The sequence below is a fragment of the Procambarus clarkii genome, chromosome 61 (genome assembly GCF_040958095.1).
Source record: "Procambarus clarkii isolate CNS0578487 chromosome 61, FALCON_Pclarkii_2.0, whole genome shotgun sequence".
Classification (NCBI taxonomy): Eukaryota; Metazoa; Arthropoda; class Malacostraca; order Decapoda; family Cambaridae; genus Procambarus; species Procambarus clarkii.
In genome coordinates, this window is record NC_091210.1 from 27,890,515 (window position 1) to 27,904,412 (window position 13,898).

The following is a 13,898-nucleotide window of genomic DNA, read 5'->3' on the forward strand; positions in this document are numbered from 1 at the left end:
AACACATTGCTAAACTCTTATACACACAAACAAAAACTCAATTTTTAACTTACACAAATAAACCCAGGGCTTTCACATTCGCACAAAATACTTAGTCCCCCCTAAACTTAAAACAGTTGCACAATCTTACTTAAACACATTGCTAAACTCTTATACACAAACAAAAACTCAATTTTTAACTTACACAAATAAACCCAGGGCTTTCACATTCGCGCAAAATACTTAGTCCCCCCTAAACTTAAAACAGTTGCACAATCTTACTTAAACACATTGCTAAACTCTTATACACACAAACAAAAACTCAATTTTTAACTTACACAAATAAACCCAGGGCTTTCACATTCGCGCAAAATACTTAGTCCCCCCTAAACTTAAAACAGTTGCACAATCTTACTTAAACACATTGCTAAACTCTTATACACACAAACAAAAACTCAATTTTTAACTTACACAAATAAACCCAGGGCTTTCACATTCGCGCAAAATACTTAGTCCCCCCTAAACTTAAAACAGTTGCACAATCTTACTTAAACACAGGGCCCTGTGCCTGTCCACGACGAATAATAAAAAAGTGCTTGTTTTTTTTTTGTATATGTACTCATAATAAAATAAAAAATTGTATAAATGTCAAGTTTTTTTTTTTTATCTGTTAAAGTAGTTTTTAAAAATAAGAGAGAGACCTCATCACTTATTCACCCCCATGACAAGTACTCTAGCAAATACTATCTGACATTTTTTTTAACATATTTCATCTTCAAGGGGAGTGTGCAATAATAATAATGATACATGATTTTTTTTTTATTTAGGTAAAAAACACATATATATATATACAAACAAAATAATGTTCTGGTTGAACAGAGTCTGGGTTGGGGGACGAAGTCTTGGGATTTGGGGATAACCCCCCCCCCCCATCAGGCCACCCGCACATTGTTCCTGTAGCATGTCCCCTTTGCATCATTAGTTCCTAAGAGTTATCTTGTGGGTGGAGCTTTATCTAGATCTGCCTTAATGACTGGATGCAAATTTTCCCTCCAATAAACCTCATCCTCTGGTGCAATTTCCTCAGCTTCGGAGGTGGAACAATAATCCCCATAATCCCCAAAGAAAATTTCTCTAAATGCATTCTGCGCTCGAACTTTGTCATGATAAATAAACCAGTTTTCACGCTGTTTAAAATCAATCCCTGCAAACTGTTTTTCTTTTTCACCTTGGGCTTTCACCCACTCGATAAAGTTGGGTATTCCATTATACGCCACTTTAATCAAGCCTATTCCTATTTCGACAGGTAGTCTTATTTCTGTTTCGTCACAAAAACCGCCATATACGGTTTCAACGGCGTTAATTTTTTTTGTTTTCTGTCTTTGAACATGTGAGTCTTCTAAATCTGCGCCTTCATACTGCTTGTCAATTGCAGCCAAAGCTGGTTCATCGCGTGCGATGAACTTGGGCAATTCCTCATACTCCACGACGCAATGACCTCGTGAAATAAATACCAGGGGCGATTCCCTGCATTGCATCTTCCTCTTTTCCTCAACATCTACAGCCTCATGGCCGAGCTCTGATAAAAGATATAACAGAAAAAATTAATTGCATACGCCCATAGAGAGAGAGAGAGAGAGAAAAAAATCGTTGAACTTTATTGGATTTCTTTTAGATTTAACTTTTAACTACTTGGAACGAATTATCAATGAGGCACAAACCATGACAAGTCCTGTAAAGTATTAGGGTTTATGCATACCATTTATAGTCTCCATCACAGCTAGGTCGTATGATCTCTCACTAAGAACCCCACACCCCCCCCCAGCCAGATATAGGCCGAGACCTCCTGAACTTGCTGCCAGGGGTCGCCAGTTTATTTTTTTTTTGTTTTTTATCTATAAGTTGGAATAAATAAGCTCGTATTTCCTTGAACGTTTTTTTGACAAAATTCTTGATGTGGGAAACAAATACTCAAATGTGTGAGGGAATGAAAATGCGCGAAGAGGCCATAATGGTCCTAAGAACACACATTCTTTCCACAGTCACTGATAAGTCGCCGGCTGGATGGATTGCAATTGCTTATTTACTGCCCTAAAATCATTGATCCGGGGGGTGGGGGCGAGATACTGCCTCATTTAGAGAAATTTGCTATGTGCAATAGCTCGGACGTTGGGGAACTGAACCGGGTCCTGCACGAAGGTTGCTCAACATTCCGCTCGAATATGGACAAAAATAGAATCTCTCTCTCTCTTTCTGAGGTAAAGAACCTTTTGAGAACTAGCACTCAAAGGTTATAAAAAAGATTAACAACTTTATAATTAGAGAGGCCGCTAAGATAATGAATCATTTAGTGAAATTTGTAATGTCCAATATCTCGGACGTTGGGGAACTGAACCAGGACCCGCACGAAGGTTGTTCAACATTCCGCTCGAATATGGACAAAAATAGAATCTCTCTCTCTCTCTCTCTTTCTGAGGTAAAGAACCTTTTTTGAGACCTAGCACTCAAAGGTTAAAAAAAAAAGATTAACACCTTTATAATTAGAGAGACAGCTAAGATACTGCATCATTTAGTGAAATTTGTAATGTCCATTAGCTCGGACGTTGGGGAACTGAACCAGGGCCCGCACGAAGGTTGCTCTGCTCCTGTGCAAATGAGGAAACATTTGGGAGAAAGAGAGGAAGCAAGATTTACTCCCTTGGAAAACCTTTATAAAAAAATTTGTGGCCAGAGTTTTGAAAATATTGGCAACTTTTTTTTTATACAGAATGAAACTCTTAATTAATAAATAATACATTTCCTGAAGAATAAATCTTCCTCTATGAGATATATATTTTTAGTTAGTTTTAAAAGTTTGTAGTTACCGTAATGATGACGCCTTCCAACCATGGCTCATTAAAAGTTTTTTTTTGTTTATGAAATCGTGTAAGTATTTATGCAATATTTATTATAAAACAATCATAATACGCAGTGGCATATCATTTTTATAAAGAGGCTTTATAAGGTAAATATAATAGCAATGCGAAACTCTTTCTATCTGACGTATTATTTTAAATAAATACATTTGGGCGAAAAACATGTCTATTGCCCGCGTGAGCGACTTGGGTGGGCTCTTGCAGATTCTATGTATTTTAATCTCTAAACATTTGAGTGCCAAGAACAACTCTCGTGCTGGCCCGCATTCAGTTCTCGACGTTCAAGCTTTTGCTATAGTAAATGTCTCTAAAAATGAGGCCATATCTCGCCCTGACTAACTGTTTTTGGCTCAATTGTAACCCATCCAGCCGCAGTCTGCTGGGCAGGACCCAGTGCAGGTTTGGAAAGCTTTGGAAATTAAAGCACCGTAAGATTGTGAGTGTTCAAGTCTAGGGGGGACTAAGCATTTTGCGCGAATGTGAAAGCCCAGGGTTTATTTGTGTAAGTTAAAAATTGAGTTTTTGTTTGTGTATAAGAGTTTAGCAATGTGTTTAAGTAAGATTGTGCAACTGTTTTAAGTTTAGGGGGGACTAAGTATTTTGCGCGAATGTGTAAGCCCTGGGTTTATTTGTGTAAGTTAAAAATTGAGTTTTTGTTTGTGTATAAGAGTTTAGCAATGTGTTTAAGTAAGATTGTGCAACTGTTTTAAGTTTAGGGGGGACTAAGTATTTTGCGCGAATGTGAAAGCCCTGGGTTTATTTGTGTAAGTTAAAAATTGAGTTTTTGTTTGTGTATAAGAGTTTAGCAATATGTTTAAGTAAGATTGTGCAACTGTTTTAAGTTTAGGGGGGACTAAGTATTTTGCGCGAATGTGAAAGCCCTGGGTTTATTTGTGTAAGTTAAAAATTGAGTTTTTGTTTGTGTGTATAAGAGTTTATCAATGTGTTTAAGTAAGATTGTGCAACTGTTTTAAGTTTAGGGGGGACTAAGTATTTTGCGCGAATGTGAAAGCCCTGGGTTTATTTGTGTAAGTTAAAAATTGAGTTTTTGTTTGTGTATAAGATTTTAGCAATGTGTTTAAGTAAGATTGTGCTACTGTTTTAAGTTTAGGGGGGACTAAGTATTTTGCGCGAATGTGAAAGCCCTGGGGTTATTTGTGTAAGTTAAAAATTGAGTTTTTGTTTGTGTATAAGAGTTTAGCAATGTGTTTAAGTAAGATTGTGCAACTGTTTTAAGTTTAGGGGGGACTAAGTATTTTGCGCGAATGTGAAAGCCCTGGGTTTATTTGTGTAAGTTAAACAAAAAAAAATGAGTTTGTTTTTTGCGAGCGAGTTTGTTTAAGCATGTGCTATAATTAAAAAACTTCCAAGGTAATGACAGTAATGCAAAAATGAATTCATCTATTCACTTTTTGAAAGGTGGAGGTGTAACATTTTCTGAAAACCTTTGCGCTTGATATACCACGGCACTGACATAAATGGCAACTGTCGACTTTTAAATTTTAACACATGATTTCAAAAAGCATTTCATAGCAACAGATAGTGGCAGTCGATGCACTATATGAAGTTATTGGGCCCCCACCACAATAGCTGAAAACTATTATGATGTTAAAAAATGAAATTTCATACAGAATACGAACAGATTCCCAGTACGTATTGAATTGCTTAAACCACTCAACTACTTTCCTTTATAGTATATTTACGAGTGTCAAATTAATGTTTGGAGTGTCAAACCCAACACAATATGGCTGAGGCTCCACTATTTAAACTTCTTTTCGTATTCTATGAAATATCACAGGTATTGTTAATGCTTGTAACGTTTATTACAAAAGATAGACATACATTTGATGCTATTTTTCATATTAAAATCTAATTTGAGGCCCGAAAAATATATCTATAAAATCTATAAACAGGTTAGAACCATACAAATGCAAGTATGACTTTTTCACCAGTAATCAACTGAATGCAACAGAAAATGGAATCTTTACTTTAGCTACAGAAAACGGAGCAAAGCCAAGGGGGGATGACTGGAATAAACAGTTTCCAACCTGACTCTTCTCGCACATAAACATGTCTTTCTTGACCTCATTTCAAATTATATAGAGTACTGAAAGCTCATTTTCCATAGCAAATATACTAAGGAACTCATTTTACGACTAGAAAGCAAACTAGGACCCCTCATTCAGATTCAAAACACGAGAATTATTGACTGAACATTTCCCCACTATCAAGCACACAGGACTCTTTAAAGCTATCTTAACTTCTTTAAAACCCCAATATGACCCATCTCACATGCAGATCCTGTTCTATGACTCGCCCTTCATGTCAATGTACCCCACAGTATCATGCAAATTCAAGATAAGGCTTACTACACCTATATATCCAAACTTGGTCTTTGTAAGGAATCATGACCCCCCCCCCCTTGTATGCTTGACCCCCACTGGGGTTATCCACCTCTGACCATCACAGAAAATGGAGCTGTGCCCAAGGGCTCCCTATACTTTTCAGTCATAGCCTCATTAAAGTACTCCAAAAACTTCTATATTCGCTTTCAACTGTGTTTCTTGGTTTGAATCTATTGAACATTCACCCTCTGATCCATTCAAAAGTAAGGGCCCCCAAATTGATACCGTAGTACTCTCGTAACACCCCCGGGCCAAATCGTGAATTTTTGCTCATGCCATTAAAATACTCCAAAAACGTTTATATGCCTTTCACCTGTGTATTTTTTGGTTTCCAACTATTGAACATTCATCTTCGGTACCTCTCATAAGTAGAGACCCCCTTCTTGAGGCCCTAGACTCATCTTAAAGCAAGGCGACAAAAAGTAAAAAAAAAAAACAGGTTAGGATAGGGCACCAGTTCCTCAGGTATACAATGGGTGGTGGGCCCCCCGGGACCCCAGGGGGGACCACCACCCCACCCCCGCCAGCCAGCCAGGAGCGCGTTGACTGTGCCCTAACCTAACCACCCAAAATAAGAGGGTTGGTCGAATCCGCCCGCCAGGGTCAAGTCGGCATGGAAGTGCCCAACCGTTTCTGAAAAATTTTACCTCAATTTGTCTCCTTTTACACTACTCTGCAGATGTGTTGCAGTCCTTCAGTGAGGCACATGTAACTGCTGCAGATGTGTTGCAGTCTGTCAGTGAGGCACATGTGGCTGCTGCAGATGTGTTGCAGTCCTTCAGTGAGGCACATGTGGCTGCTGCAGATGTGTTGCAGTCCATCAGTGAAGCACATGTGGCTGCTGGAGGTGTGTTGCAGACTATCAGTGAGGTACATGTGGCTGCTGCAGAAGTGTTGCAGTCCTTCAGTGAGGCACATGTGGCTGCTGCAGATGTGTTGCAGTCCATCAGTGAGGCACATGTGGCTGCTGCAGGTGTGTTGCAGACTATCAGGGAGGCGCATGTGGCTGCTGCAGAAGTGTTGCAGTCCTTCAGTGAGGCACATGTGGCTGCTGCAGGTGTGTTGCAGACTATCAGTGAGGCACATGTGGCTGCTGCAGGTGTGTTGCAGACCATCAGTGAGGTAAATATGACTGCTGCAGGTGTGTTGCAGTTCCATCAGTGAGACACATGTGGCTGTTGTAGGTGTGTTGCAGACTATCAGTGAGGCACATGAGGCTGCTGCAGATGTGTTGCAGTCCATCAGTGAGACACATGAGGCTGCTGCCGATGTGTTGCAGTCCATCAGTGAGGCACATGTGGCTGCTGCAGATGTGTTGCAGTCCATCAGTGAGGCACATGTGGCTGTTGCAGGTGTGTTGCAGACTATCAGTGAGGCACATGAGGCTGCTGGAGATGTGTTGCAGTCCATCAGTGAGACACATGTGGCTGCTGCAGGTGTGTTGCAGTTCCATCAGTGAGACACATGTGGCTGTTGCAGGTGTGTTGCAGACTATCAGTGAGGCACATGAGACTGCTGCAGATGTGTTGCAGTCCGTCAGTGAGGCACATGTGGCTGCTGCAGATGTGTTGCAGTCCTTCAGTGAGGCACATGTGGCTGCTTCAGATGTGTTGCAGTCCATCAGTGAGGCGCATGTGGCTGCTGCAGAAGTGTTGCAGTCCTTCAGTGAGGCACATGTGGCTGCTGCAGGTGTGTTGCAAACTATCAGTGAGGCACATGTGGCTGCTGCAGGTGTGTTGCAGATTATCAGTGAGGCACATGTGGCTGCTGCAGATATGTTGCAGACTATTAGCGAGGTACATGTGGCTGCTACAGGTGTGTTGCAGACCATCAGTGAGGCACATGTGGCTGCTGCAGGTGTGTTGCAGACTATCAGTGAGGCACATGTGGCTGCGGCAGGTGTGTTGCAGACTAGCAGTGAGGCACATGAGGCTGCTGCAGATGTGTTGCAGTCCATCAGTGAGACACATGTGGCTGCTGCCGATGTGTTGCAGTCCATCAGTGAGGCACATGTGGCTGCTGCCGATGTGTTGCAGTCCATCAGTGAGGCACATGTGGCTGTTGCAGGTGTGTTGCAGACTATCAGTGAGGCACATGAGGCTGCTGGAGATGTGTTGCAGTCCATCAGTGAGACACATGTGGCTGCTGCAGGTGTGTTGCAGTTCCATCAGTGAGACACATGTGGCTGTTGCAGGTGTGTTGCAGACTATCAGTGAGGCACATGAGACTGCTGCAGATGTGTTGCAGTCCGTCAGTGAGGCACATGTGGCTGCTGCAGATGTGTTGCAGTCCTTCAGTGAGGCACATGTGGCTGCTGCAGATGTGTTGCAGTCCATCAGTGAGGCGCATGTGGCTGCTGCAGAAGTGTTGCAGTCCTTCAGTGAGGCACATGTGGCTGCTGCAGGTGTGTTGCAGTCTATCAGTGAGGCACATGTGGCTGCTGCAGGTGTGTTGCAGATTATCAGTGAGGCACATGTGGCTGCTGCAGATGTGTTGCAGAATATTAGCGAGGTACATGTGGCTGCTACAGGTGTGTTGCAGACCATCAGTGAGGCACATGTGGCTGCTGCAGGTGTGTTGCAGACTATCAGTGAGGCACATGTGGCTGCGGCAGGTGTGTTGCAGACTAGCAGTGAGGCACATGAGGCTGCTGCAGATGTGTTGCAGACTATCAGTGGGGTACATGTGGCTGCTGCAGGTGTGTTGCAGACCATCAGTGAGGTAAATGTGACTGCTGCAGGTGTGTTGCAGTTCATCAGTGAAGCACATGTGGCTGCTGCAGGTGTGTTGCAGTCCATCAGTGAGGCACATGTGGCTCCTGCAGGTGTGTTGTAGTTCATCAGTGAGGCACATGTTGTAACAAACTAGGCTGTTGTAAGAATTATCCAGAGTGGTTTATCGACAAAAGAGAATGGGAAGCTGAGCCCGCATGGTGACCTGACCCCCAGGGGAATTCGCGGTGGAAATAACCGACGCTTTGTTCATAGCTGCGTATAATGAATCATCCTATAGTATTCAGTAATTTAGAGAAAATTAGCCTTTATTCATTTTGCATTAAAATTGTATTGTATAATAGTACTGGATACAATATCAAGAGTATTCTAATTATTGAGTTTAAGTCACCATCAGTGACTTCACGAATCAGATCTAACTTTTAAGGCGGAGTGACCGGCGGTCATAGGTCAGCAGGGTTGACATGTCTAGTATTTCTCAAAGTTCAATTAACCATTTTGGGGATCGGGAACAGCTCTGCCGTTAGATGTTTGTAATTTAATTCAGTAAAATAATTCAACCAGTCTGGATCAATTAAGTACAACAGAGGTTAATTGTTATAACTTAAACCTGGCTAGTAACTTGGTAAAACTTTGACTAGGCGGAAGGATACAATGTTCTAGTCTGGGCTAGGCCAGACGAGGACAAATCAGTGTGATCTGCCGAGCAGCTGGGAGAGGTCAAACATCTTACCTCTCCCCAAGACCAGCCCAACATCCTTAGCTGGAAAACATAGAGGTATAGTTGCTATGGTTATGTATAGAAATAGTCTCATTTGCCATTCAGGTCAAGTAGGGAGTGTTAAAGTGACAGGGAGTGAACATATTTAGATTTTTGTTTTAGTTTTCTTTTAATAAATTAATTAAGTTAAGAATTTGCATTTTTATTGTTTCCATGTGTTTTATGTGTACACTTGTCCTGGTCACGTGGTCCACACGAGGCAGAGTTGGATTGGGCGCCGATTCTAACATCGAATCGGAATTATCATTACAGTGTAATTTATTCCACACTCAAGGTCATCGTTTATAGAGGGGATCAAGCCCCTAGGTTGATTAATTAGCGTGATCGATCCAGACCTCGATCATTGCTCTGTGTTACTGGTCTGGTGGTGGCAGCGTAGAGGCGACTCTAGGGTTTTGCTCAAGGCCTAGGTCACGCCATACTGGTTGTAGAATCCTAAGTCGGTCAATCGTCTTAGGACCACGTGGTGTGGAGTTGGCTTTGGTAAAAGTTTTGGAGTCCCTTGGTAGAGAATAAAAAGTAAGAATACGGGTAGAGGGCAAAGAAGGAAGAGAAGTAGAGAGAGGACCCAAACCCGTGTTACAATGTGGCTGCTGCAGGTGTGTTGCAGACCATCAGTGAGGTAAATGTGACTGCTGCAGGTGTGTTGCAGTTCCATCAGTGAGACACATGTGGCTGTTGTAGGTGTGTTGCAGTTCCATCAGTGAGGCACATGTGGCTGCTGCCGATGTGTTGCAGTCCATCAGTGAGGCACATGTGGCTGCTGCAGATGTGTTGCAGTCCATCAGTGAGGCACATGTGGCTGCTGCCAATGTGTTGCAGTCCATCAGTGAGGCACATGTGGCTGCTGCAGATGTGTTGCAGTCCATCAGTGAGGCACATGTGACTGTTGCATGTGTGTTGCAGACTATCAGTGAGGCACATGAGGCTGCTGCAGATGTGTTGCAGTCCATCAGTGAGACACATGTGGCTGCTGCCGATGAGTTGCATTCCATCAGTGAGGCACATGTGGCTGTTGCAGTCCATCAGTGAGGCACATGTGGCTGTTGCAGTCCATCAGTGAGGTACATGTGGCTTCTGCAGGTGTGTTGCTGTCCATCAGTGAGGCGCATGTGGCTGTTGCAGGTGTGCTGCAGACCATCAGTGAGGCACATGTGACTGCTGCAGGTGTGTTGCAGTCCATCAGTGAGACACATTTGGCTGCTGCAGGTGTGTTGCAGTCCATCAGTGAGGCACATGTGGCTGTTGCAGACCATCAGTGAGGTAAATGTGGCTGCTGCAGGTGTGTTGCAGTCCATCAGTGAGACACATGTGGCTGCTGCAGGTGTGTTGCAGTTTATCAGTGAGGCACATGTGGCTGTTGCAGGTGTGTTGCAGTCCATCAGTGAGGCACATGTGGCTGCTGCAGGTGTGTTGCAGTCCATCAGTAAGGCACATGTGGCTGCTGCAGGTGTGTTGCAGTCCATCAGTGAGGCACATGTGGCTGCTGCAGGTGTGTTGCAGTCCATCAGTGAGGCACTGGTTGCTGCTACAGTTGTGTTGCTGTCCATCAATGAGGCACATGTGGCTGCTCCAGTCCATCAGTGAGGCACATGTGGCTGCTGCAGGTGTGTTGCAGTCCATCAGTGAGGCACAGGTTGCTGCTACAGTTGTGTTGCAGTCCATCAATGAGGTACATGTGGCTGCTGCAGGTGTGTTGCAGTTCATCAGTGAGGCACAGGTTACTGCAACAGTTGTGTTGCACTCTCCGTGCGGTTCACAGCTTTAACAGGCAGTTTACAGTTGTTACCAGCTTTCCCAGAGAGTTTAATGTTGTTTCCATCTTTCCAAGAGAGTTTAAAGTTGTTACCAATTTTACGACAAAGTTTAATGTTGTCCTTGTTACCGGCTTTCCCAGAGAGTATATTACTGTTACCAGCTTTCCAAGAAAGTTTAATGTGGTTATCAGCTCTCCAAGAGAGTTTAATGTGGATACCATCTTTACCAAACAGTTTAATGTTGTTACAAAAATACCCAGGGAGTCTTCTTTTGTTTCCAGCTTTCCTCGGAATGTTTAATGTTGTTACCAGATTTCCCACAGAGTTTACTGATGTTATCAGCAATCCCAAGGGAGTTTAATGTTGTAATAAGCTCTTCTAGAGAGAGTTTAGTGTTTTTACCAGATTTACAAGACAGATTAATGTTTTTTCTATCTTTCCCAGAGAGTTTAATGTTGTTACCAGCTATCCAAGTGTGTACAGTTGTCTCTAGGTTTCGCAGAGAGTTTAATGTTGTTACCAGCTTTACCAGAGAGTTGAATGTTGATAGCAGCTTTTCAAGAGAATTTAATGTTGTTTCCAATTTTACCAGACAGTTTAGTGTTGTCACAAGCTTTCCCAGAGAGTTTTCTGTTTTTTCCAGCTTTTCCAGAGAATTTACTGATGTTACCAGCTATCCCAGAGAGTTTAATGTTGTTACTGTCACGCGTCGCTCACCTTAGCATTGTGTGATGAGATTTACACTTAAACAACGGAGGTTATGTTAATGATTCTATAACCCCCCACGCTGCGGGTCTTCACCCCCTCTACTGAGGTACCGTTGACCACACTCAGGGAGCTCTCCAAGTCATACCTGAAGTCCGGTCCCCGCCACTACTTGACTATGGAGCTAAGGGAGAGAGGAGAAAGCCCAGCACACACTGCTTGATACTGACAAAGAGCTGAAATCTCTTGAAACCTTGCAAAATGAAGCTATGCGTCTCATCCTTGGGGCTCCAAAGTCCACGAGAATAGTTAATATGAGAGCAGAGTTAAAATTACCTACCATAAGTGAAAGAATTTTGTCTATTAGCACAGTTTTCGGCGTGAAGGCATTGAGTAGTTCTAGACAACACATGAAGTTTCAAGCTAAACTTTCTAATATGCTGCACTCACCTGAGGTCTATAGAAGAACGAAATCTGATTATGTATATTGGTTCTACAAGGTAGCTAACTCCATCAAAATATTAAATATGTACCCAACTCAACTAATGATTAATGAGCCAATTATTCCATGGGATAACTGGGATCTATCAGTTGATTTTGTAAATGCGCCCAAGAAAGATAGTGTGCACACTACATTATTAAAACAGTTAACACTGAAAAGCATCACTGAAAATACTCAGAGTATGGGTAACGATGTGTATCAGTGCTATACGGAAGGCTCTGTAGAAGGTGGACGATGTACCGGATGTGCATGTAACATATTTGAACAATCTTCTCTCGTACATACAGCAATGAAGCGAGTCAATGACTGGGCAGGTACAACTCAAACCGAACTTGCAGGCCACTGAATTTAAAAAAAAAAACAAAGGCAGTGGACTGATATACTGTGACTCGCAGAGTGCACTCCTGGCATTGAACGCACATAGTAGTGACACCCAGAAAATAGTTAGTGATATTCGAATGAATGTTTTAGCTGCTAAAGAAAACAGATTTGAGGTTAAATTCCTATGGATACTATCACATGTTGGCATCTCAAGGCATGACACTGTTGACATGCTTGCTAAGACAGCCTGCAGAAAACCTGTGGTAGAAATTGATATGGGTGTTTCATTAGCAGTGACAAAGAAAATACTTAAACAAATATCTAGTGAAGATCTCACCGACCTAACAAATTCACAAAGGCCAGAAAGTTGTAGCATTAAATATTATGATAGATATCGTGAGGAGGCATTCACATATGGGACTAATAGAACAAGAACCCGGAATGTGATGTTATAGTGGCCAGAATACGCCTGGGATATAGACGTATCTGGCAGCTTTCTCAAAACCAAAATGTCGAGTACATAATGTGTCAACTTTGTGAAAGAGAAAACATGCACTCTCTTGAAAATTATATTGTAGAATGTCCCATACTGACTGACTTTCGCCCTCCTGGGCTAAGGTATGCTAAACTCTGTAATTACTATATGAGTACTGGAACACTTGATGATATATTGGGCTTGTATCCAAGATTGACCATGTAATATATCAATCATACAATGTATATATATGATGTAACTATATAACCTGAGCTTGTAAAAGCACCTTCATCACCTTCAGTGATTAAGTGCTTAATTGCACATTAGTTTCTTTATCAGCTACCTCACCCTGTCAGAGTAAATGAGACAAATGTATGTGAATGCATGTGTGTGTATATGTGTGTGTGTGTGTATGTATATGTATGGGTATAAAGTATATATGGAAGCTGATTAGAATTACATTTCACCTTTGTGAATGTACATTAATGACACTATGTAAAAGACACAATGCTGCTTTGCATTGTAAATGTGTGGCCACATCTGTGGTAGAAAAAAAAACTGCTTGAGCTCGATCCTGCAATGTGCAACACCCCAGAGAGAGAGAGCGCCAACGGCCATACCACGTTGTGAACACCGCTTCTCGTCCGATCAGCGAAGTTAAGCAACGTTGGGTTTGGTTAGTACTTGGATGGGTGACCGCCTGGGAACACCAAATGCTGTTGGCAATAATGTTAAGGGGGGAGCCAGTCGGCCGAGCGGACAGCACGCTGGACTTGTGATCCTGTGGTCCTGGGTTCGATCCCAGGCGCCGGCGAGCAACAATGGGCAGAGTTTCTTTCACCCTATGCCCCTGTTACCTAACAGTAAAATAGGTACCTGGGTGTTAGTCAGCTGTCACGGGCTGCTTCCTGGGGGTGGAGGCCTGGTCGAGGACCGGGCCGCGGGGACACTAAAGCCCCGAAATCATCTCAAGATAACCCCCACCGGGCTTGCCCACCTTCACGTGCAAAGTTTTGCCAGACCTCCGGTCGTTACCTCAGTTCTCAACATTTATTTCGGTCGCCAGCTGGGTAATCTTCTCTGCGTCCCGGCAACGCTTTCATTTCAAATTTGATACAGTGTTGCCACCTAGTGTCACTTTTCTGTTTAATATTAGTACTAGTGTGGTGCAATATAATATCACTTGTTCACAATGTTCAGTGAGCTGAGGAGACATATAAAAGCGATAATAAAAGTAAATAAAGTTTACTGAAGAGAAAACTACATAAACATGATAGAAGAATACGTGTAATAATATATAATTCAGATGACAGCGGCGCTTCTTTG

The 13,898-nt window shown here is 42.6% G+C and overlaps 1 non-coding gene across 1 annotated transcript; it reads left to right on the forward strand.

Annotated features, from left to right (window-relative positions):
* Window positions 1–13,178: 13,178 nt before the first annotated feature.
* LOC138354195 (5S ribosomal RNA) lies at window positions 13,179–13,297 on the forward strand. Its single transcript, XR_011223455.1, has one exon. It is a non-coding gene; the product is annotated as a 5S ribosomal RNA (ribosomal RNA).
* Window positions 13,298–13,898: the final 601 nt, after the last annotated feature.